The following is a 27,489-nucleotide window of genomic DNA, read 5'->3' as shown; positions in this document are numbered from 1 at the left end:
CTGAACTCAGACTGCCAGATTATCCTTTAAAGGACACGCTATTAACTTATAGCCTGATACAGGACACCATCCTTGCCCCCTGATGTTCACGCAAGATTCCTAAATGTAGTCAAGAACTCCCTATTTACATAAATTCTTTTATACTGGGTTACTTTAACTACCTGTCAATAAAGTGGAGCACATATATCTTCAGCACAGGGTGAGCCCAGAAGTCCTTACACTTAATTAAAAAGAACTCCATGAAACAGATAGTTAAACCTACCAGAGGACATTATGTTGTCCATGCACTGTTCTCCAGTATCCCCATCCCCATTTACATAAGACCTTAAACTAATGACATTCATCTTCATAGTCTCTAAAGCTGTTAAAGCAAATATCCTTAAAATCAAGCATTTTAAATGTATTACCGTCATACAATTCCATGCCAAGCAGGGCCAGCCTTAGGTCAACTGCTGCCCTAGGCAATCTCCACAGCGCCCCCCCAACATCACTCGATGCCCCCATCCTGGTCCACCTACACAATCCAGATTACTGGAAAACTGCCCCTGCTACAGCAGCACCCAAGGCAATTGCCTAGTTGGCCTGTGCCAATGTTTCAAAATTCATTTATGCTAGCACCAGCTCCAATGTTGACCTAAAAGGAAGCTTCACAAAAGACTTCTACATCCACTTAGATAAATGCACAGAGTTGGATGTTCCAGTCTGAACAAAATGCAATGGGAAGTTCAAAAACAGGCCATCCTGATGGCCTGCCAACAAATAAACATTACAACAAAAAGAAAAACAATCCCCCAGATTCACTAATCTTCCGTGCAGGACTAGTGTAGTCCTGCACAGAAATGGCCATTTAGGAGGAGGACGGCAGTGCTCCATGCATATTAATGAAGGCGCGTTGCCTGAATTCCTAATCATACACGGAGTGTGGATGAGTGCAGAGGGTGTGTTTGAGAGCAGAGCTCTCAGAATAAACATGCCCCTGCAAAGTAGAACAGCAGAAAGTGTAAATAAATGAACGAGACCACTCAAAGGTGTCTGCATATCCCCACCAACAGTCCCCCATGTGTACAACAGCAACAGGACATAAAAATAAAAAGAAGAAATCTCTTTATTTTTTTTAAAACTCCCGAGTACAGCTAATCATAGGTGCGTGGGTGTGCCCATTGCTTAGCTATGGTTAAAGCAGCTTAAAAGGCTGAAGGGGATAACAAGGAAGATATATGCAACTGAAGCAGCACAGCAATAGTGTAGTGGTCAGAGCATCTGCCTCACAAGCAGGCATTTCCAGTTCGAGTCCCACTGCAGCACATACTATTTTCCATGTGAAATCTGTATATGAACATTTCCTTACAGTTTTTTGATGTTTAACCTACTAAATAACATTTAAATGTGAACTAGAGTACTGTATTAAATGCACATGTGAAGTGTCAGTGTCATAATAAATAAGGCACTAGTAAGTAGGTCTAAGCAGAAATAAGCAATAGTAAGGATATATAAGCACTAGTAAGCATGTTTAAGTGCGTTTCTGTGGAGGTAAGCATTGCCTACACAGATTAAGCAAAGTAGAAGCTAACTGAGTGCAAGAAACTGTAACCGGAGGTTAGCATTGCTTAGCTCCATGCAAAGCCGCTCAGACCCTCTTACAACTGCTTTAAAGTGCCTTAATCACTCAGTATCCAACGGCCCAGCAACAAAATAACCTGCCTCTGCAAGGCTCAAACCCAAGACCCTGCACACCATAGACAAAGGGGTTTACCTCTAAGCCATGACACATCCAAATTACATAAATGTTGTCAGAAGCATATCATCCAGTCCAGTCATGCAACAGCACAGAGAATGTATACCTACAGCTAGATGGGCGTGTGTGTGCAAATATATTACTATCTAAACAGATACAACATATCTATAGATGTAGTCACAGATATATATATATATATATATATATATCAGAAATATCCAGATATATATATATATATATATATATATATATATATACACACACACACAAATATATGAACAGATTTACATGCAAATGCCGACAACTACACATATATATGTCAACATATACACAGTAAGTCACATATATGTACGCAGATATATGTCTCCGTAGGTATATACGGACATAGTTAGAAATATGTCAGCAGATATATATACCCACAAAGGTATATATATGGCCAGACATCTGTAGATAGCAATGGTAGATTAACAGACACATATATGTCCACATGCACTATGAATGGACCTGAGAGGCCCCAAACAATATACGTCATGTACAAATTTGCAATCCCCCCGCCCAGCCAAACATGTCCGCCCTGCAATACACTATCAAGCTCATTGAATTGTACGTGTGTCATTGAAATAAGGATTTAAATGAGCCCCCCCCCCAATCATGTTTCACATGTTGACATCACATCCCCCTCTCCCCCATCCACTAGGTGGGCCAAGCAGTACAGGCCCATCCAACCAAGGCCATCCCCGACCCATACATTCATTACCCACAGTTCCACTTCCCCCCCACCCACTGCATACACGCAGCCAACATCCCTACCCTGGTTACCAGCCCGTAGCTACCACACCACCACACATTGCCCTCCCTCCACTCCACCTCCCAGGACCCATCCCGTATGTTGTCCCGACCTAAGTATCCTAGGTATGGCACATGCTGTAGTCCATGCACATAGCCATGCGTACCTTTGTAACTCTGGGTGTAGGCGACAGTTGAATACCCAATGATTGGGTTGTCCTGCATGGGCCGAATTGTTACCCTGGTACTAACAATAGATTTCACGCATGACATAGATTACACTAACAGATGTAGTTGTAGGTATCACAAAGCATACGTGGTACACAAGGTCGTCTGTCATGCACACAAAACACAGTATCCAGCAATACAAGTCTACATTACAGGATATGTAGTTAAACACGTACAGGTATGTGTATGTGTATATCTACCTATAACTAAATATATATATATATATATATATATATATATATATATATATATATATATATATATATATCTCTTCCTCTCTGTAGTACAAATGTATACATACGTAGGCAGACATATATATAAATACCCACATACAGATATATACATATGCAAACACCCGTACAGTCACACATCGTCAGAGATATATACAGCAATATATATATATATATATATATATATATATGTGTGTGTGTGTGTGTGTATATATATATATATATATATATATATATATATATATATACACACACAGATATATAGCTATGATATGATACAGCACTTAGGAATGACATATTTTCACAGGCCGTGCCAATGGGGGTGAGGGGCCCAATCAACAAACGTATAACACGTAGCATCCCCCCCTCCAGCCAGACAGGGGAAACATACAAACAAACACACAAACAATGTAAACGATCTACTGCTCCTCAAACCACAGGCAGGACACAACCAGTGGGGGGAACACTGTGGACCCGCCAAGTCTAATCTTGCAACAGGGACCAGAGCGTCCCTTGCGGGACACCCCAAAAATTGATGATGATCGGAGTCGATCCCTGTAATGATTTATCTATGCAGGCAAAGTACGTACACAGGTTGGACAAGCCTGATGACCCATTGGTCGAAACAATGCACCACATGGGTCCTGAGATGTGGAGAGTGGGCAGTGTGTAGTGGTGTGGTTAGACCCAACCTGCACCCACAGTAAGGATGAGTGCTGTAGAGGAGGGGCAGGTGGGGGAACTATGGGTAAGCAATTATGGGCCTAGGCATGCAGGTGTTGGCTGGTGTGGTTCTATTTGGACCACCCTGGGGATGTAATCAATAGTGCGAATTGGACAGGGCCTTCACCTAACAAGCAGCCATTCCCGGTACGGGTCCCACTGCAGCACAGTCTATTTTATATGGCAAAGTACGGTATAACCATATGTGTTGTTGCAAAACCCACTACATAGCACCAAAGAACACATGGTCGCAACACACCACTGTAGGTATGTAAGCCGATCTAAGTGGCATCACAATATATTTTTGTAGTCCTCACCCCCACCCAGGATTGTGAGTGTCCAACGCAAACTCCAACTGCAGTGTATTTGCACAGCTGTTGCTGTAGAAGACATGGCCAGCTGTGGACCTTCCCTGCAGCCTTCCTGCACATCCATGGATAATTCCCCCCTTTGTGCCCCATGAACACCACTTACCTATCAATCTCTGTTCCATTTCTATTAATGTTTAACGTTACACATAGATGACACTCTCTTCCCCAACTATATTGACAGAATCTGGAACCACCAACCCACATGTATTACTTCAGCTGTCCCACAGGACACATGTAAATAACACATGAAGGAACACCACAAGCACACTTGGATCAGCACAGGCTCACCACCTTGTATAGTCCCCCCCCAACTTACACTCTATACCACTACATCAACTAGTGGAACTGACACCTCCTGTCCTGCCTAGCATACAAATCCCAACATCCGACAAACCTTCCGTATTGCTCCCCATCCACTTATTCCAACAGGCTACTATACAGTTACATTGTCACCCCCACTACCTACCTACCCTTTCACTATTCCCCTCAACTGTACCACACAGATATGGAATAACTAAACTGCCCCAAATACCTACTCCAAATACCTGTGTGTAACCTATCCAGAACTGTTAAACTGGAATCCAACTTCACCTTAAACTGACCTTTGTCAACAGACATACCTGACATGTAAACCTGACCTAAGCATGTAAACTACTGACATGTTAATGTAAACTAAGCATGAGGAATGGGGGATGTAGCTATGTTACGTCTGTTACTCTCTATGAATGTGAACACCTCAGTATTAATTGGATTTAGTAGCTGGGGTCCTTGTGGAGCTCTACTCCCCCGGCCACCACTGAAAATGGACAAGCATCCAGTCGTAATGTCCCGGTCCACAAATGTAGACTAAATACATGAAGTAGCATGGGGGTATGTGAGAGCAAGTGGGTGTAAGCCTGTTTGGGCGGCAGTAAGCAATTACCACACTGGTTAAGCAATGTAGATGCTAACTCAGTGCATGATGCTGCAACCAGAGGTCAGCAATGCTGAGCCTAGCACAAACCAGTGCATACCCACCTGCAATTGATCTACAGTGCTTTAGTCACTCTGTAGCCAACAGCTGTAGTCGTGGCCATTGACAGAATATTCTGCACTACCAGGTTGCAACCTCCCAACCCTGCACACTATAGTCTACGTGGGTTCCACTATGCCATGGCAGATACACATTCAGCCGCTGTGATCACAAACATATCATACCGCACAGTCATACAATAGTATAGGAAATGTATGTAAATGTGTAGATTAATACCAGCAAATGTGTACATTGCTCAACCACAGTATTACGAGCAGTCTATGTGCATCATAGAAGACTGCCTGCTCAGTCATACTGTGAGAACAGTAGTGTTGCATAATACCGATGAGAATAATGAAACACGGTGCACACCGTGGGGGCGTGTGGCTGTGCTTCATGTACAGAATGTCACACCTGGGGAGATGAGGCTGGGCAGGTGTGTGAGCAAACTGCTGCATCTCAATACCCTGGCAGGATGCTACCAGTGGGAGAAACAGTGAAGACCAGCTGATTCTACTCTTGACACAACAACAGGCCCATCCCTGGCGGGATGAGCCAAACATTGTGGGTCACATCAATATCTCCACCAGTATCGGAGGAATATCAAGGGCAGGCGCGTACATACGTGGACTAAACGGATGAAGAGCCTGTAGACGCTTGGGTTGAGACAGTATACTGGAGGAGTACCGACATGTACAGAGAGGGAAATGTGTGGAGGTGTGGTATGGCAGGGCTAGCAACTGGAGAATGGATGGATGCCGTGTAGGTGGAGCTCGGGGGCTGGGGAAAGGGAACATGGGTATGACATTATGGTAGAAATATGCAAACGAAGCAGAACAGCAATAGTGTAGTGGGCAGGGCATCCGCCTAGCACATTCTATTTTCCATGTGAAATCTGTATATCCACATCATTTTGCTGTATAACCTACTAAATAACATTTATATGTGAACACGAGTACTGCATTAAATGCACGTGAAGTGTCGGAACTGCTTTAAAGTGCAATAATCACTCAGTATCCAACCGCCGGTGTTCTGCTCAGCAAAAAAACAAACGACTCCTGCAAGGCTCGAACCAAGGACCCTGCACACCATAAACAAAGCTATTTGCCAGTAAGTCATGACAGATACAAAAAAAGTCGATGTTGTCAGAAACGTATCATCCAGTCCAGTCATGCAACAGTACAGAGAATGTATACCAACATCTAGATGTGTGTGTGTGTGTATATAGATATATTATCTATACAGATATATATATATATATATATATATATATATATCTATAATGTGTGTGTGTGTACAACTATATACATATATATCAATATATATGCACAGATATACATGCAAATGCCTACGTTGACACATATATGTGTCTACACCTATATGTCTACATATACACAGCACGTAACATATGTGTATGCAGATATATATCTATGTTGGTATACATGGACATAGTTTTATATATATATATATATATATATATATATATATATATATATATATATATATATATGTTAGCAGTTATGTATATCTATATAGGTATATATGGCCATACATCTGTAGATAGTAATGGCAGATTAACAAACACACATATGTCCACATGCACCGTTAATAGGGTTGAGGCCCCACACACTATACTTCTTGAATGAATAGGCATCCCCTCCTACAGCCAAACACGTCCGCCCTGCAGTACACTACCAAGTTTTGCAGATCCCATAACCAGAACCTGACATGACATGGCCACAAGATGTTAACAGTAAGCCATCCCACCTGTATGATGTAAGGCTGGTATTGTTAACATATCATTCAGTACAGTCTGCCTCCCATAGGAAATGTAATATGTGTAAGCCATCAACATCCCCAAGATACAGATACACAGAAAAAGATATGCAGAAACAGATATACATATATATATATATATATATATATATATATATATATATATAAAGATATACATGTGACTACACATACACATGCAGATATATGTACAGTAAGCTACATATGTAAAATGTGCACACAATATGGAACACCCACTATGTCTGAACAACTGGACACTGTATGGACCACCCATACATATGTCATTCGTTGCCTGCAACATTTACCCATAGAGAGGTCATAGGAAAGACACCACACACAGGTTTGCAGAAATGGAAAACCTTTAATTGTGTACTATTACAGTTCTATACGCCTTGTCATATAGCTGTTCAGACACTGACAACCATATGAACAGAATACTGCAACCGTGAAACAGATACACTAATACAGTAGTCTATAAATGTTCACAACTGTTGCTGTCTAGGCCAAGCCTTGCAAATTGTATAATAGGGAAGACAAACTGGGCCACAGGATACCAAACAATCAACAGTATGTAATGCAGGTATATAGTTCAGCAGCCTCTGTCTACACACTGTACAACCTCAGTAGGTGGTAAGACGTTATGTGATCAAATGGGTTGTAACTGTTACATAACAAGGCATGACCGACACCATCATGAGCACACCGACCAAAAGAACAGTCTGTACGGCAGGAGGCAGTAGGATTGTATTACCCCAAATTCATGTACGTAATGTAAATATAGGTGAAGTATTTGGTACTGCACATCCAGATACCCTACGTCAGCTCACCCCTGATACCCCAACTATTTGTAACAGCCTAGGTCATGGATGGTACACCCCCCTAGACTCAATAATACAGGACCATATACCACTGTTACATACAATGGCCTCTGGAGTGCATGAGGGCACACATGTATTGTGTAGGTGATGCCCACACATATATGGCCCCAGCCCCACTCTATGTGTGGGGGATACAACAGCAGTGGACTGATGGCAGCAATGGCAGTGTAATATACACACAGCCCACTACATAACAACCTTCAACAGCATGACATATGTGCAAAGTTTGGTATGTAGGTGGAGGACAGAGGCTGGAACACAGGCATATATGTGGGAAACTGTTGCCATACACTAAGCAAGTTACTGGTGTTACAGGATAGTCTGCAACATACCCGTAGTCAGGGAATTGAGTTTAGAAACAGAAATGGATGTAGCCATGTACTGATAGCACTCAACACACACACTGCCAGTGTAATATCTGACACAGGACCTGTGTGATGGACCGACAAAACATGATAGGCATACCTCTGTCCAGCAAGAGGATTGGCCCACAGTTGTCAGCTATGCAGACAGACTGCATTTCAAGGTAAACTAGTATGTACACACACACACACACACACATACACACACGCTGTAACACCAGTGCTATACAAAGCATAACACAACTCTACTCACACTCTGTCTGTAGTTCCAGATCCTCCTACAAATATGTAGCTGCCCTGAGTTTGCCGGTTCTCCTGTAAGAGGTATTGCTACCTGCTGTCTGTAACACTGATGCCCACACACAGGAAGGATGTCCATCACACAGGCAATGTGAAGGGACCACACCCACATGATGTAGGGGGTTAGAGTAGGTGGCTGCCATGACAGTGGTAATTCGAAGTACTACACATGTGTAATCATATCTATATGGCTATCTGGATAAATATATGTACATATATTTCCACCAAATGTCCTGGACATGGAGTGTAGCCCCACCCCAGCCTCTATAGTCCCAAAGTTATAGTGCAAGGGGATGTCATGTATGTATAGCAGGTATATTAGTACACTATTAGTACTGTCATTGGGATTGTCTTCATAGACATGGTGTGTGGGAGGACACATCTGCTTATAAAATGTGTGCCATTGGCTACTGACAGACATCCTAAGGACATCATTGTAAAGTACCACTGCTAGCATGTAATGCCCCTGTGGACTGCAAAAGAGATACTGGCCAATATATGTGGTAATTATGACACACCCTGTACAGTCCAGAGGTATACACATAAGCCCTTAGTGAACAACATGTGTACCATGCCTGACATTATGGATGTAGACAGCCATGTAGATGGGTATAACACATAATGACTGGTATACATTTGCCACCATAGGTTATACATTTGCACACTCCTGTCTGGCCTGATACATAATGACCACTGGTACAGGTGTGCCATGGCCACATACTACTCACTAGATATTGATATACATCTGTACAGCATCCCACTGCTCTGTCTGACATACATGACTTGTAAGGGAGGCCCAGCAGCAGTACATCTGGCAAGTATCTGCACATGACATCTCACTGGGTGAGTACACTAAGCTGCTAGGCATGTAACAATGCACTGTGCAGGCTACAGGCAGACTGGCTCAACACTGGCCTACATCTCCTATGGGGGAATGCACATGTACCTTCGTATATCTCACAGGGTCAACAGGCATGTCACAGCACAGGGTAAGATACACCTATGTGGAGGGGCATATGCACAACCGATGTGAGCACAGCCATAGTCACATATGTTAAGCTAGCATAATATTACAGTATATGGCCTATCTGTTCTACACCATCTTCATATGTGCCACTCACAGACTAACCCTACATATACTAGGCTGCTACACAGTTTGGTCTGATGGCTGTCTGTGGTATGGGACATGTGTGTGTATGGCCCTACAAACATGTACGCCAATACGGTACCATACAGTGGGGCAGCATGTAACATCAGATAAGAAGGGAACTTGAAGAATGACATCTACCACAGTCTGTACACAAACTACAGTTCATATTAACAATACAGACACTGTTGACATTCACCGTAAGCACACAGACCTCAGTACTGTACAAACATTCACAGCATGTCCTGATTATGGCATGAAATATAACCCCTACTGCACATGACATGTGTAGCAGTCTGATATATCACTGGCTTGTTATCAGATATGATGACGCTAATTATGGTGTACAGCACCTATGCACCACTTCCTGCACGACATATGTACAAAGGTTCAATAATCAGAAAATAGAACCTGATCTCTACCACGATGTGTCCAGATAACCAAATAGTATGCAGCCAATAAACCAGTAGAAAAGCCAGTAAACGTAGCAGCTGTACAATAAAATAAATTTATTAATTCAGAAAACAAGTGGGTAAAAGATAAGCGCTTTCGCGTGGAAACAACCACGCTTCTTTTTGTATATGTACAAAGGTTGACAGAGGTGTGGCTGGGAGCACATACACAGGGCCAATATTGACATGTTGCTGTGATAACCTTATACATTTACTGTTGTAATGGGGTGCGTTGCAACATATGTCTTATGAGGGATATGAAATCAGTAACTGTCACGGCCTTCACCATCTATAGACTGCAGTCCTCACGCTACCTTCTGCAGTCCACTGATAGATGCTCCATGGGTAACATATGAAACCAAAGGCACAACACTGCCCAGTCTGCAGATGGCCCCGCAGATGGGGATTCCTCATAAACATGGAACTGACATGGCATGTATTGAGACATGTACGACAGCCATATCCAGACAAACACTGTGAAACCAACATTACTCCTAATGCAGTATAGCAGCACTTACAGTCTGTAGTCAGGTCCAGCACTTCACCCTCCTGTTTGTTGCCTCTTTCCACAGTGTATGTTGTTAGAGGTAAATCCCCAATCCATCTGAGATGCTGTTTGCCAAACCACAGTACTAGTTCCTGCTCACAGTGAATGAAAAGGGCCAAACACCACCATGATATTCCTAGATATTGGATTGTGTTTCCATGCAACTGGCTATGAGAATGTTACCACAGTTGTTCCACATGCAATCAGCTAGGGGAGGGCTGCAATTCATGCAGAGGCCATCAGCTGATCATGAACAACACTTAAAATACACATGCTGCTGCTCAAGCAAAGCAGGTGTGGGTCTCTACATCCACCAGAGAGGGAGTGGGTGAGGCAGAGAGAGGCAAATACATGTCAGGGAGGGGTAGGAGTGTAAAACTGAAGCATGTTTATATCACACACCAACCAGCACAGGGTATCAAACCCCTGACAACTATGTAGTGCTATCACAGTTCGATACAGTCATTGGATGCACCACATGGGTTACCTGTTATGAAGCACTCAGAACATATATGTGATGGTGAGTAACATCCGTAATAGGGATACGGTAGCTATATGGTAGGTGACGTACATGTGCCTGTCAGCATGAACAGGTGCCATCAACACAGCCACACTTTCACAGGGATGCACACACATTGACACATTTGGCAGGACCAGGAGTACAACTCATCAGTAGTGGGATTGCCACAACACATCACTGTGCTGGTATTACATGCACCACACGGGTCATACGGAGGCTGTATGGGCAAAGATTATGAGGAAGTCTCAGACATCAGACAGCATGCTTCAGAATGCCCATGGGGGTTTTAGTGAGTATGGATGTGGACATACACACTATACAACACACACACAAACACACAGGTTGTCAGTACTAACATGCATGGGTGCATGTCTGCACGGGTGTGTGGTGGTCAACTGTGCCAGCAGGCTATACAAGTGTAGGCGATGGGTATACCTTGGCATCAGGCCACATGAGAATGGTCTGCATTGTGGCTCAGGGCTGTAGTTTCTGCATTTGCATACACAGGTGGGTATTGTATCCCCCATCCAGTCATCTGGGTGGCTAATGTGTGTGGCCAATGCTGTGCATCGCTTGCCATGTATGTGTTCCTTAATCCATGACATGGACGGTGTCTATGATGTACACACCTCCCACATGCATGTACAATAACATGTGGAACTGTACCTGGGGTGTCTGGCCCATGTTGTGCACACAGATTATCATCAGATGTGCCAGTCTTGCCCACTCATGGCAGGGACTGGTAATGGACAGCAGGTTTATCCTGCACCTACATTGATAGCATGCTAACAGCATTCCCTGGTGTCAGTGGCATCTGTCCATACAGGGCATGTTGTCAGGCATGGTATGTCTGTTGTGGATCACATGTGAAGGCACCACAGATGGTGCAGGTGTCCATTGGGGAACATGGGGGAGGTGCACTGTCCATATGTACGTGCATATTGGACAGATGTGGAGGGTGACATGCCCTCTGTATGCCACTGATATCACTCCATAGTTACTATCAGTGTCCATTATACAGTGTACTACCCACATATTGGCTGTTGCCTAGGCATGTGTGTGTGTGTGTGTGTGTGTGTGTGTGTGTGTGTGTGTGTGTGTGTGTGTGTGTGTGTGTGTGTGTGTGTGTGTGACATGGGTGAAAGTGTGCTCTGGGTAATACTACTGGGGTTGCTAACTGTGATTGCCTGGCCTTGATGTCACATGTATGGGTATGGATATGCACCCCAGCCTCTCGGCTATTTCACAGCTGTTATCCCTGTACAGTGGACATTTTGATATGTACTAGGGATAACATATAAGAATTTTGCAAAACCTGCCACACATTGGGCCCAGGTGTCATACACCCACATCCACCTCCAGCCAGGATACAGGTTACAAACATACATACACCTATCATGTTTCGGAGTAGAACCCCTACCTAATTAGTGTATTACACTACAGCACTAAACAGTTATATTACATGCCACAAGCATTACTGGAGTACTCTTTCCCCAAAGGTGTATTTTATACTGAATGACATCAGTAGGATTGCCAATGCAGGCCATTTGAAAGTACCATGAGTGACTAGCCTAAAATGCATTGCTCCCTACACAGACAGTGAGACACACACAAAACATCCACAACCCACATGTGTGAGTATAGAACTCCTGACAGAGGTCTAGAGCACACTACAGCATAGAGCTCTTATAGGACACACCACAGGGATTACTGGGGTACTCATTCCCCAAAGATGCATTTCACAATGAATGACATCAGCAGGATTACCAAAGTAGAGCATTTGAAATGTATCATGAGTGAGTAGCCTATGATGCATTGCTCCATACACAGACATTAAAACACACACAAAACATCCAGAATTGCCATGGGTGGGGATGGAACCCTACCACAGTTCTAATACACACTCCAGCAGTACACAGTTACCAGACACACTACAGAGATTATTGGGCTACAACCTTCTCAGAGGTGTAGTTCTAGGTGGTGACATCAGCAGCCTTGTCAGTGTTGAGTATATGTATTGTAAGGTGTGTGAGTGCCTTAAAAAGCAATGCTCTACACAATCAGAGACAGACATGCACACAGTTACCAAGTCTGGAGTTAGAATACCTATCTAACTACTTTATCACACTACAGCAGTATGCAGTTACAGGACACACTACGGGGATTACTAGGCAACAATCTTCCCAGAGGTGTATTTCTAGGTGGGTGACATCAGCAGCCTTGCCAAAGTTGAGTATATGACTTGTGAGTACCCTAATAAGCATTGCTGTCTACACAGTCAGAGACAGACATGCACACAAACAATTACTAAGTCTAGGAGAACACCTACCTAACTACTTTATCACACTACAGCAGTACACAGTTACACGATGTGTTACAGGGATTACTTGGCAACAACCTTCCCAGAGGTATATTTCTAGGTGGGTGACATCAGCAGCCTTGCCTAGGTTGAGTATATGAATTGTAAGGAGTGTGAGTACCCTAAAAAGCATTGCTCTCTGTACATTCAGAGACAGACAGACACGCACACAAACACACACACAGTTGCCAATTCTGGGGTCAGAACACCTACCTAGCTACTTTAGTAAACTACAGCAGTATCCAGTTACAGGATGCAGTATGGAGATTACTAGGCAACAGCATTCCCAGAGGTGTAGTTCTAGGTGGGTGACATCAGCAGCCTTGCCAAAGTTGAGTATATGAATTGTGAGGAGTATGAGTACCCTAAAAAGCATTGCTCTCTACAAAGTCAGACATGCACACACACAGGTTCCAGTTCTGGGGTTAGAACTCCCATCTAGCTAGTTTACCACACTACAGTAGTACACAGTTATGGGACACTCCACAGAAATTACTGAGCTCCAACTCTCCCAAAGGTGTATTTCACATTGGATTACCTCAGCAGGCTTGTCATAGTAGGGCTATGGGGAGGGCGATGTGTGTATGGTGCCATAACCCATTCATCTAGGGGTTGACATGCCACATGCGGCCACACATGGGGTCATATGTCACAGGTACATGTATACAGCTGCTAGATGACTACTTCCTTGCACAGTCATGTTGCACAGCTGGCACGTGCACCACATAGTCTGTAATGCTGACAGATATTGGTGGCTAGTATCTGCAGTGAGTGACATCTGCACTTTATGTGTTTGGGGCCCTTTGGCTGTGTGCTGGGTGGGACAGGCCCGGATGGCTCCCTGTCACAGTGGCCCTCTTCCACACATCTATGTCTACCTTTGGCATAGTATAGTGTGTTGCCCTGACATATATGTCTGTATTCCTATCCACTGTGTGTGCAAGGCATGAGTGGTGCATACTGATGAGTGTCTGCTCTAACAACTGCTACTGCCAGATATGTCTGGTCCACTGGTGTTTGCAGTCATGGCCTTCATGTGTTTCAATGTGTGAGCATGCCCAGTATGGCCGTCTGTATTGAATCTGCGGATCGTGTCCAGGTAGTGTTACTTGTAGTGCCGACCTTTGTGTTGTACACCGACAGGTAACATGCTGTTTCTGCTGGGTATTCATCGATCATTTGGCTTTGATTGTTACTACATTTCTGCATAGTGGGGGGGGGGGCACCTGACTGTTTCTAAATTTCTAGACAGGAGTGGGGGAGGTACATCTGACAGTTATTACATTACTATGTAGGATGAGGGGGGTACACCTGACTGTTTCTACATTTCTACACAAGAGTGGGGGGGACACTCCTGACTGTTATTACATTACTATGTTGGATGGGGGGGGGGCACACCTGACTATTTCTATATTTATATAGGGTTGGGGGGCACACCTGACAGTTATTACATTACTATGTAGGGTGGGGGGGGCACACGTGAAACATGTACACATTCGCTACAACCGTACTGGTATGTCGGGTACTCCATTTCATTCTGTATTGCTAACTATCATGCTGCCTAGAGGTACACCAGTGTACTACAGATTGTGGCTTTGGTTGCCATACATATTATTGTCTGTCTTCCTACCCTTCAGAACTAACATCCCACTGCCTGCCGTTCTGTGGTCTGTCTATCTAGGCCTAGGGGGGGGGGGTTAACCATAGCCATCATTCTAGGCCTATGCCACAGGCTCTTTTTGGGTTTGTCTACACCTGTCCTGCTGGTTGGGACTGTTGTTGGGTATGTGAACCATCCAGACTGGCATGTGTGGGTCATATGGACACACATGTCGCACAGCACATTTCCTGCAGTGGGTTCTGTCGCCCTGTGTAGTACTGGCTACTATGGTGTCTCCAGTATGTGTTGCAGATGTTATAGTGCCACTATGGGTGTCTACTGTCTGCTGCCATAACATTCAGCCACCCAATTCTCTTGCATGCTCACAGCCATACCATAGCTACAGGTAACAACACATTCTACTCCATTTGACAATTGGTAGTTTGATTGACTTACCTTGAGGGTGTGCCGACTTTCGGATGGTGCTGGGAGGCTGCCTATGTCAGATGCATATAGTACACTCTCTATACATGGTTGAGCACAGGTAGTGCCATATTTAGCATCCCTTTTACTGTATGTGCAAGTCAGAGAGAGGTGTCATTCCCTGGGTCCCTACTGTGTCAGTGCATATGTTATGCGTTGCCTCTTTGCCAAGGCCAGGGCATACTGGGCATGCCTCCTTCTGCCCACTGGGGAAGGCTCAGGCTGTTCCTCCTATGGGTCGCTCTGTGCCTGTGCAGGCCTTGGTATGGGTGGGGAGCTGTGTGACTCTGCCCCATGCTGTTCCTGCTGCAGCTGTTTCTGCAGGATCATATTGTGTAGCATAGCACATACCATAATAATTTGGGTACATGTAGCTGGTGAATACTGCAAGGCTCCATCGGATGTGTCCAGACACCAGAACCGTGACCTGAGCATCCCAAACACATGCTCTATTATATGTCTGGCCTGTGCATGTGTCTCATTATGGCATTGTTGTTCATGGTATGTGGCTGACAATAGGGGATGTCCAGATTGGCAAATCTCTGGTACAGCTATGTCAGATGCCATATGTGTGAATCGTCATAGCTTCCAGGGCAACCAGCACACACATTCAGTATAATGCCTTGGGCATCACAGACAATCTGGCAGTTGATGGAGGGGATGCCCCTGTGGTTGATGTAGGCCTTACCCTGCTCACTGGGTGGTGCTTTGATGCATATGTGCATGCAGTCTGTAGCACCCACTACCCCAGGGTATTCTGCTATTTGGTGGAAGAGATGCATATTGCTTGTCAACACCTCATAAGTGTTGAGGAATTATACATGCTCACTGGCATGTGCTGACATGGCATCCAGGAACTGGTGGAATACTCTGGATGCTGATGCCTGTGAGATCCCCATGATATCCCCAGTTGTGCTTTGGTAGGTACCTGTGGCCAGTATACCTAGGCCTACACATAACTTGGTGTCCACTGGGATGGGTTTCCCTCAGTCAGTTTGGTGTGTCAGGTGTGTCCGGCACAGCTCAACAATTTACTGTAGGAGGTCTCTGTCCACCCTATAGCACTCCACTACCTCCAGCTCATGTAGCCCCTGGTAGGTTACCCTGGGTCTGTACTCTCTTCTCTGTCTCCTCACTGTGGGTTGTTCAGCAGCATTCACATCCTCACCACCCCCAGCCTCTTGCACATGTTGTTCTATGTTGCCTGCTGCAGCCCTTCTCATTTTGTAGGTTTGTTAAAATTTCCCCGTTTTTATACACCGGTGTTGTAGAGTGTGGAAAAAACCCGAGGGGAAAGTGTTTGCTTGGTTTATAGTAGTGTTCTGGGCTGGGCTGGTCTGCTGCCTGTGTAATTGGCTGATTCTGATACATTTCACTTGCCAGCTAAGCTAGTTCTCCTTGAATACCTTCCTACCGCTGTTTTCCCTCCCCATTGCCTTCCTGTTTAAGCCTGCGTGCATGCCGTGCAGAGTGCTCATATGTGCACATTGTTGCTATTTATTGGTTTAACTTCTTTTTTCTTCCTGTAAAGCCCAATGCTCGGCACGCACACCCGCTTAGGCTTTGTAAGAGTGCTAGGCATGTTTAGACACACCCCCTAGCTTAGCTGTGCTAAGCTGGCTGCAACCCCGAGCCACAGGGCTCCAATCCACTGACAGTATGGTTCACACTCCCACACATGATGTCACCTACCTCCTAGTCTTGCACTCAGCTATTCATACTCATACACTGTTGGGACCTGCCTCACATGCTGGGGAAAACCGGGATTCACTATCCTTCCCCTCATTTACATAGAATTGTCTGTTAATGCATAGTTACATGTGTCACACTGTGCCCCCCCCCTTAGCAACCAGTACTCACTGGCCAGGTTGTCTTTTGCCTGCCATTGACTTTCATGGTGGAATACTGATTTTAGTTAGACTGCTTATTTTAGGTTTATTTTCTTATTTCCCCACCGATCCTGTTTGCGTGCCACTGCCCTATGCTTCACCGGCTGTGATCAGCGGACATATCATAAAAGTTGTATTTTGTACATTTGGCATTGTTTGCAATGCCAATGGCCTTCTACTTGGCCATTGGCATGCTTCCTCAATGATATGCAGCCTTTATTTGGAGCTGTCATAGCTCCATTTTGGAGTTTGCAGTACCGTACTCGGTTACTAACCGAGTACATTTCTGCATATTACGCTTGTCCTGCACGCCCTGATTCCTGCTTCCTGGATGGCAGATTTACCTCATTTGCATGTTTTTTACCTGCAAATGGGGTTATTTGTATACGGGGGCTGGGAACATGCAGCACTAGTGCTACAGCACTCGTGCACGTCAAACGAGCACGTACGTGGATCACTCGGACGCCATACTGGCAAAATGTCCTCTTACACTAATCATGCACGCTGTGCAAACTTTTGAGAATCTGGGGGAATGTCTTTAAACTTCATAATAAATGCAAAGCCCCTCATATCAAGGATAATATCAAAAGTACGAAAAAATGAAAAATACTTTTTAGGTCTGGTAAAGCAGCCCATGAACCGCATTATTTTTAAATTTACTTTTTCAATCTCAGTCTGTGGAACCAGGATATCTGGTTGATCAAGTATTCATTTGAAGCTAAAGACAATTATAAAGCCATCTTTAGCTATGTAAGGCAATCAAGGAACAGCATCTAACTTTTCTCTGAAATTATTTAAAATGGTTCCTCCCATTTCAACCCCCCCCAAAAAATTGTCAATGTCCAGTAAGCAAATTCTTTGTTAACTTTACACCAGAGAGACTTCTCTCTGAATCCCTTACACCCTGCATTATCACAAAGGAACATGTACTGAAAATACTTCTTCCATGGGTTCTGACAATATACCTAGGTGTTTCATAAACAGGGCTAAACATGCCCTCACAGAGCCACTTCTCAAACAGTTTACCTAAGTTTAGCTACAGGACTTTTCCTTTACATTTGTTGTACCACAGGCATGATGCCCCAACATAAGGATGGCACTACCACTGTCCCTGGGAATTATAGATCCATCATCCTGGCAAATCTCATATGTAAAGCCATGGAACATATGGTAACTGACCTCTATGATGTCAAAAGTCTCATTATGCCTTACCCAAAGCAGTTTGGCTTTGTCAAGGGAAGAATGTGACTAATGAATCTGGTAAAGCTCTTCAACAGGTATAATTGGGCTGTTGATGGTGATCATGCTTTTCACATGTTTTATCTTGATGTGGCTAAGGTGTTCACAATTATAGCCTAATCTGGAATTGTATACAAGCTAAATGTTTTAAAAATAGATCCTTATGCTTTATGATGGATATAAAACTGGCTAAAAGACAGAATCCACATGGTGAGAGCTGAAGCTCCTTATCAGAAAGTATACCAGTGGTGTCCTCCAGTACTCAGTGCTGGGACCCTTCCTTTTTGACATTTACTTTTATGATCTCCAGCTGAAGAACAGTATGCAAATCACTGCAAACTGGGAGTTATTGCTAAGTCTCCCTATGTTACTCAAACTAAGTCAGAAAAAAGGGACAAATTAAATTAAAAAGTGCAATATCACATTTGGTATACAATCCCTCCCTGCAGTGTGCATTATAGACACTACCCTACTTAAAATGCAAATGAGGTTAAGCATTCTGAAACATGGATTGATAATTCTATCTTGTGATAACAGAAGTTATTAAAACGTTCTACTTATCACAGCTAATTGACAAAGGACTATCATCCAGATTTGAAGAAGTCATCACCTTATACTGATTTGATGAGGCCAATTATTGATTAAAGTACCTCACTAGACATGTCAAACAACTATAAAGACTCCAGAAGCTACTAACTAAGAAGGTTACAGAATTAAAGAATTTCTGCTACCAACAGAAGCTAGAAGCACTGTCCCTTTATTCAGTATCTTATAGACTCCTGAGGGGAGCTCTATGTCTCACCTTCTGTGTCATTAGAGGCCTAGTTGTCCTGGATGTCTGGAAGCCTAACAGTGCTACAATTACTAGAGGAAGGATCTATATATTCAGCAGCAGCAGATAAGTAAAATGCAATGGAGAGGCATATTCGTCACTCAGCACCTACACTGCCCCTGAACAGTTTGCCTGTGCAGGGTAAGCACTGCAATACACTTATCATCCTTCACACGGAACCTAGATGATTGCATGGGTACCCCTACATTTTCCCAGGGATTGACTGGCCTATGCATGGGCATCCGCAAATTTTCTCAAGGATTGACTGACTTATTCCTCTTAGAAACACTGGGTATAACCTGTGGGATGGTTACTGCAAGGTATAAATGGTCACATGGGCTAATTTCCTTAAAATTTCTATGAACCCTGTACTCACTCTTTCCCAAGACACACTTTTCTTCTAGCACTTCAGAGCCATTTAAGCAGAGTTTAATAATTATGACAGAACTTCTCCACATTATCTGCATATTATTTTCTGCTTTTACATAACTGTTATTGCATTGTATTGACTATTTACTTATGTATACCTGGTCAGGACACATGTACGAGACAGGCTTGTCTTCTTCAGTTAAACAGTTTTAAATTGGGGAAATATTTACATTAGCTAAATGAAGAAAAGTCTACAACATGGAATACATTGAAGGACCCAAATAAGTACAGTGAAAGCATAGCAATTCATTTGGAGTGTAATGGAATGAAATGGCTCAGTAATGCCAAATAATGTTAAATGCTTTGATAGACACAGACATTTACAAAGAGCATATTACAGTTCCGATTTCCTGTCAACACACACTGTTCAGGCAATAACTTTCACTACTGCACATAGGTTGGTGGAATGGACCTAATGATAGTCATAACAAAGAACTATACTCACGATGAGTACATTCATAGCACAATCATTTGTAGAGTAATAAGCTTTTGAGAGATGGTTTGCTAGAAATAGACTTTTAGCTCCTGCATCAGTATCATTATTTAGGGATTTCCTTTTATTTAAAAATATAATATATTATTTTATTAATGATTAATTTGATAAGATCATGGGAATGTATCTTTTTAGTGCCAATTTGGAATGCTTGGAGTTTGAATGACTAGATCAGAGTCATAGGCAATTAGCATACAAGCTACAAGAGATTCATTAAAATTTAGTTGATATATCAGGTGGAGTCATATCTCATTATTCCAACCTCTAGGTTACGATGCAAGGATTACTCTCTGCAAATATCTGTGTAAAGCCTAAAAAGGCATCGGATGTTGCTAACAATGGATAGAAGCATGACATGAGAGCAACTGCTATAAAAAGCAGCCCATGCTTTCACTGTTTGCCAAATATAAAAAGGAAGCCTGACATGTGGTGACTTCCTGATTACTAAAGATGATATACAGGATGTAGTGTCTGCAGAAGTTTAGGCATAGTATAAAAGCAGAACTAGTAGATGCATCTTCAGGCCAGAAGAAATGGCAGTATTAGGTGAAACACAATATATAATTACTTTAGCAGTAAACATCCATAACAAAACCTTCCTTGTAAAGAGTCTTGATAGTAGGTTTAACAGCTTACATTGTGGGTATGAGCAAACTACCTTTTATTTTTAACAGTGTCAACAGCAGACTGACGTCTAACCGAGTTTGGTGATGGTGATTAAGCTGCATGAAAGCATTTCTTTCCAGCAGTATTTTGATAATCATTATCATTTAAGAAGTGTTCATCTAAAATAGAGAAAGCGGAAATAAGAACCCTTTGACGTTAACATCATTTTTACAACAAAATCTTAGCACTGTACTGTCTTATACTGTAAGCTTTTGCAGAACGTGAATGTAGTAAACACAGAAAGAACAAACCATTTCTTAATGGAAGGTGATCAGTCTTTTATACCCACACATACCACTCATGAATGTGCCTTTGACAGGATTGATACTGATCTCTCTGATGCCACACCTCTGAAGGGACTGTCAATAGAAGCTGTTGTGGAAGAATCAGGCATAATTCCATCAAGTGTAATGCAATCGGGAAGTGCAGAAACACCAGGTGCATAGCTACCAGTTAGAATTTCCATTCCTTTTACCTGGGGCTTTTTTGCTCACTGTAACCTGCAATAATTTACGTCACAGGTAGAAATCAAAACTAAGTAGAAGTAGTTTCAGTCCAAATGACATTGACCTGGGGAGTCTGTGTCAGCACACAAGTGAAAGTGCTCATAATTTGTTTAGAATTCTGTCAGCTTACCATGCCCAGTTGTAAATCATCTCTTGTTTAAACCACAGCTGTCTACTCAAGCAGATAGCAGCTGGCTACAATGCCCTGTGTCTCTTAGGGACTTGAAACACTGGCATGTGGAAATTAGAGCTCTTCAGATGCAGATTGTGTGTATAGGTAGAGATTTATTTCACTTTGCTCATATCTGACATGCACAGACACAAAGACACATGCATATGCAAACTGATTTAGCAAACTCAGGATCATAATTCAAGCAGTCAGAATCCAAATACACATAAAACATCTGCAGCTGTGTGGGACGGAGTCTGTTCCATCCCATCATCTTTTCGTTTTCTTTTCATCTTACAGTTATTCTTAGAGGAGCTCCCCTCTTTCCTGGCTAGTAGTGAGACAAAAACTTTAGCACTGGCACTTCAAGGTCAGCCTCACTAGTAACAGAATTGGTAACCTGGGATATTTTGCAGTAGCAAGTTGACTCCAGGAAGTAATGTGATAATGAGATGACAGGTTTCATTTGACTAACGCTACACTGTCCATCAGTTTTAATACTGTTAAATAAACAGTGATTGCAAGGAATTAACTGAAGCACACAAGGATTCTTAAGAAATATGAATATCTAAATCTGGCATAACAAACACAAGGCTGAGATCAGTTGCAGCATTTTAAGGGTCCTGTGTTAAGCTATATTGTAAGTATATTATATGAAGCTGTGTACTTCTGCAAGTAGATCAGAAAGAGGACTAAGAAACATAGTAGCTCAGTAGTTAAGATTCAGGCATTGCATTTCAATGTCTGAGGTCCAGTCCTATCCTATAGTTACTGCCCCGTAGCTTAGCCAAGTAACCTCCTTTGAACTCCATATGAGTTCAGTATTCCCCTTGCTGTCTGCATGGTTTTCTCTAAGTGCTTTGCTTAGCATAGTTCTTGTGACTCCAGTTGTGGCTGCAAAGGAACTGCATGGGCCAGTTCAGTTACATAGTTAACAATTAAATGGAGACAATACAAATGTACCTAGAGCCATAAGATGAAGTTTTGGGTGCAGAATAGCATAAAAGCTGCAGTTTATCAATTCCTGAATTTTAGTAGTATGGTAAAACATTCAACTGCAGTGCTGATTATGGATGAAGGGGCTGGGAAAACAAAAGTTGTTGGCTACTGAAAAAGAATAAATTTATGTTTTATTTTAAGGAATACTTTCACATTGCTGTTCAGCTGTTCTATAAACTCTCTTTTCAGCTGCTCGTCCTTCTTCTTCTTAGTTCTACTGGTTTGGGGTATTTTATTAGGCATTATATACCCATAAGTACAATTTATGTTATCTTATCTAGAAATATCTAAGTGATGTTTACCAGATAATGTGATGATTTTCCCTAATTTTTTGTTATGATGTGTTATCTTTTAATGACATGTAGAAACAATTGGATACTAAAATAATAAAACTCAACTGGTCACTGAGACTTCCAAAAAAGGTAAATTAATGTAGCTAGAGAGCCTGGAGAAAATCAGACCACCTACACATAACTATGAAATATGTGTCCCAAAAGGAGAAAAATGTAACTCTGGCACATTTTTTCTTTAGCTTGCTAGCACAAAATTTGGGAGTAATGGTTTTCAATAAGATAAAATAGCTATTTGAATGCAATTTATAGGAATAGCATTTTTTTCTTACTGCTCTTTCTGCATTAAGCAACAAAACAGCCTACACACCTCTTAAATATGTTTCTCAATATATCTATTTCCCTCCGATTTTAGATAGTCGATAACCCCAGAAGAAGTTATAATATCTTGGACTTGATATTAACCAACATGAATAACCACTGCAGCACCCCTACAGTATCATCCTCCCTGGTAAGATCTGACCATAAAACTGTCACTTTCAAAGTCACCATCTCCCCTGACCCCCCTCGAGCTAGAGTCAAACAAAAAAATCTTCTCCAAAGCTGATAATAACCTCCTCAGGGATGGCATAAACAACTTCACAGCCCCCTCACCCTCTGTAGGAACTGGCACCAATATCCAAAACTACATCAAAGCACTATATAAATATTTATATAGATGCATTGATTCAGGAATACTCGACAGGACTAAATCATCTTCTGCAAGGTAGTGTAAACCTGTCTGGTGGACATCTGCAATAAATAAACTATATAACAAAAGGAAAAAATTGCTGTCCAGGGCCAAGAAGGAGCAGGTTCGATCCCCACTGTAACCAATTCACATTTTAAATGTGACAGCAGTGCATAAACATTTTTTTGTATTACTTACTAAATAACATATATTTGTTAACCGGAATACTGCATTAGGTCCAGATGTGAGGTGTCAGTGTAATAAAGTTGTGAAATCCCCATATAAACACAAGTGCCCCATACGGTATAGTCACACATGAATAAATGTAATGAAAGCACATTGGGGAATGTCAGGGACAGTAAACAAATTTATAATATGTAATGAATGATGAATCAATGCCATACAGCAGATAGTATATAAAATGAAAAATAAACAATGCTAAGCATTGCACAACTTTGCTTACCAGGTGTAAGTATTGAGTAAATATGACTGCTAAGCAACAAGTAGCCCAGCTAAGTGGATTTGCCCATTGGTAAGTAGTGCTGAACCTGTCCCTTTAAGCAATGCCAACCTTAGGTAAGCAAGTTTTCCCCGTAGCTTAGCTTAGCTCAGCATATTTGAAAGCATCTAATCATGGCAAAGGGCAGGGAATTGGTCATATTTAAACCCCACAGGTGGGAATACAGCTCATAACTGGTTGTAGATTCCTACTGTAGGCAGAATGGCTGGAGTTGGAGAGGGCATGCACTTCCGTGTGCAGCGCTGGGGCATCCAGGAGTCCAAGGTCATGGTAGGACTCCTGGTAAAAAAACATGATGAGAGACTGCTGCAGGGCCAGTACCAAGGCTCCTAATTTAAAGTGGAAGTCTGAGAATGTCTCACCCATGACCTCACCAGTGACACTGGTATCCCTTGGACTGGTGAGCAGGTCAGGCACCACTATGCCAACTTGAAATGGAGGAAGAGGGAGCTCTTAGACCAGTGGATCCAAGAATTAAGGCAGAGGGATGATGTCCCAGCAGTGTGTAAGTATTCATATTAGTAACTGTTTAATGATGTCCAGCCTGTGTATATGGTGAATAGGTATGACTAAATATTTTTCTATTTCCCTTACAGCTGCAGCTGAGTGGGCTGTGAATCAGGAAGCCCATGCGAGTAGGCTGCAAAGCTGCATCGCGAGGCTGTTGAGTAACAATCCTGCTTGTAGCAGTCATACCAAATAAATATAAAAGTAGTAGAATGTCAACTGCCAGTATAAAAACTGTTTTATGTATGGGTTGTACTGAATAAACCAGACAACACGACTGTAATAGTTCCATATAAGTCGTATTTAAATAAAACTGTAACTGCCTGGCAATAAAGCTCTAAATCCTGGACTGGTTCTGTTTACTCTGGTATCGTATGACATTTTTAGTGTTGCATTCTCTGAATAGTAATGTTGCATTAACCAGTGTTACCCACACTGTGCTACATAATAAAAAAAATCTAGGAATGTCTGTATAAAACTGTTGTAATTACAAGGTCAGATTGTACAACCGAGAGAGACTTAGACAGAAAACACTGAAGAGAAAGACAGCAATATCCAAATTGCACACTCTACTATGACTTAAATTGTTGTATTTTTAGCAGACACAGCCATGGTTCGAATCCTGGGAGTGGTAGTAATCTGTATGCATAATCATACTTCTCAACTGTACAGATTTGTTCAGAATGTCCAGATAATTGGCTCATATTTTCTGCCTGTTAACCTGTACCCCTGGCAAATAAGTGGAATGATCTCAGAATTTTAGGTAGCAAATAATGGCATACATATGAATTTCAGACTTCAAAACCTTCAGAACATATATATGAAAATAAACCTGTCACTCTAGCAACTCACCAACAGTTTATGAGAGCAATATTCAAAATATGTCCCATTTCTACTCCCTATGTTGTCAAGCTATGACCAGAGTGTGTGCATTAACAGATTGAGGGGTATGTGCATAATATTAACTCGGAATATGGGAATATGTATAGAAACAGTCAGGTAGTGCTAACAAATATTCCCTCCACAGGTATACCAGGTAAGAAATGTAGAATTTAGCTATAAGACAGTTGAAGTATACACTTGTTTACAAACATACCACAGGCCAATCCAAGGCCATAGGGTAGTGTAATAATACCTGTACCTTAATGATCAGAGAAATGATCATTAAAGTTGCGAGAACTACAAAATTAATATAAGTTGTTAATTGACATCTCTCCCCCCACCATATCTGCAACAATAATCTAAATACACAAATCAGTGGGTATGTTTACACCAAACCTACTGTTGGGACATATGTCCTATTGTTCAATAAATATTGAAATATGTTTCTATTAATGTTCCATGTTGAAATACTATCATTGGTGGCCTGTTGCTATCAATGTAACCTGCATGCTGTTGTAATGGCCACTGTGGTCCCATGTATGCAAGTGTTCTGTTTGCTATGCAACTGTTCCAAATCAGGTGTTTTGGGTTAATGGAAATATTTATGCATGCTGTTATAACTAATCCTAGATTGTGTTGACTGTTACTAACCCACATATGTTTTAAAACTGCAACACCATAGCACGTTTGGGAAGGTCAGTCCCACAATACCCACCTCTCAAACCTCATCTGGCCATGGCACCAGGCTCCAGCATGTCTGGGACCCATCCTGGGACCTCCTCGTCCACTGATCCTGCACCACCTTCAGGTGGAACTGCCTCAGGGGATGGGGTCTCGCCACCCCTGGGAGTGGGCGTGGACAGGAAACTGTAACCTGTAGTCAGATCTAGGTATTGGTGCGTAGCAAGCTCCAAAGGGAGTTTGGAGATCTGCTATGCCAGCTTGAGGGCTGCATGGTGCATTTAGAGGGTCAGCCTGCTCCTCCTACTCAGTCTCCAGCACAGCAACCTTCAGAGCTGTGAAGGTGCAGTGGTGACTGCCCATGGGTGGGGACCTCAGTCCCACTGTTTCCATTTGGGGGCTCATGGGCTTCCAATTTCCAAACTCCCCACCCTGTCCAAGGTATTTACCCCCACATGTGTCATATACTGCCCCTTTATGCTGTCTTGCCTGTCTTCCTACCCAACCTACCTCCCCAAATATACCTACTATCCTTCCCCAACATCCCACTCTCACCTTAAAAAAAAAAGGACAATCTGTTCCCCCCAAAAAATCTCGCCCCATACATAGCTGTCCATTTCACACACGTGTCCAGTGGATACATGTTTTCTGGTCTAATTGGCTACACAACATATTATTGTTGTCCTCACCTATCTCTCAGGGGTTTGAGTGTCCAAATCTACCTCAAAATTCAGTATTTATGCACAGCTGTTGCTGTAGAAGAAATGGACAGCTATGGAACTTCCCTACATCCATCATGCACTTCCCTAGCTACTTTCCCTATTGTTTTTCCTGCTACAGGCCCCCCTTTTCACCACTTTTCTATCACTCCTTTTTCTTTTCTTTTAAATAAATTAGCATGGGGTAAGTGAGAGTAAGCACTTTTAAGCAGTAGTAAGTGAGATTAAGCCTGCTTGTGCAAAGCTAAGCAATGTCTACACAGATTAAGCACTTTTAAAGCTTACTGTCGGTAAGCATATTTAACCAGAAGTTAGCATTGCTTACTGTTGCACAAACTGACGCAAACCCACTTAGGACTGCTTAAAAGTACCTTAGTAACTCTGTATCCAACAGCCCTTGTTCTACCCAGC

The sequence above is a fragment of the Protopterus annectens genome, chromosome 1.part0 (assembly GCF_019279795.1).
Source record: "Protopterus annectens isolate FY-2018-M chromosome 1.part0, PAN1.0, whole genome shotgun sequence".
In the NCBI taxonomy this organism is placed as follows: domain Eukaryota; kingdom Metazoa; phylum Chordata; order Ceratodontiformes; family Protopteridae; genus Protopterus; species Protopterus annectens.
Note: the sequence above shows the minus strand (reverse complement) of the source record.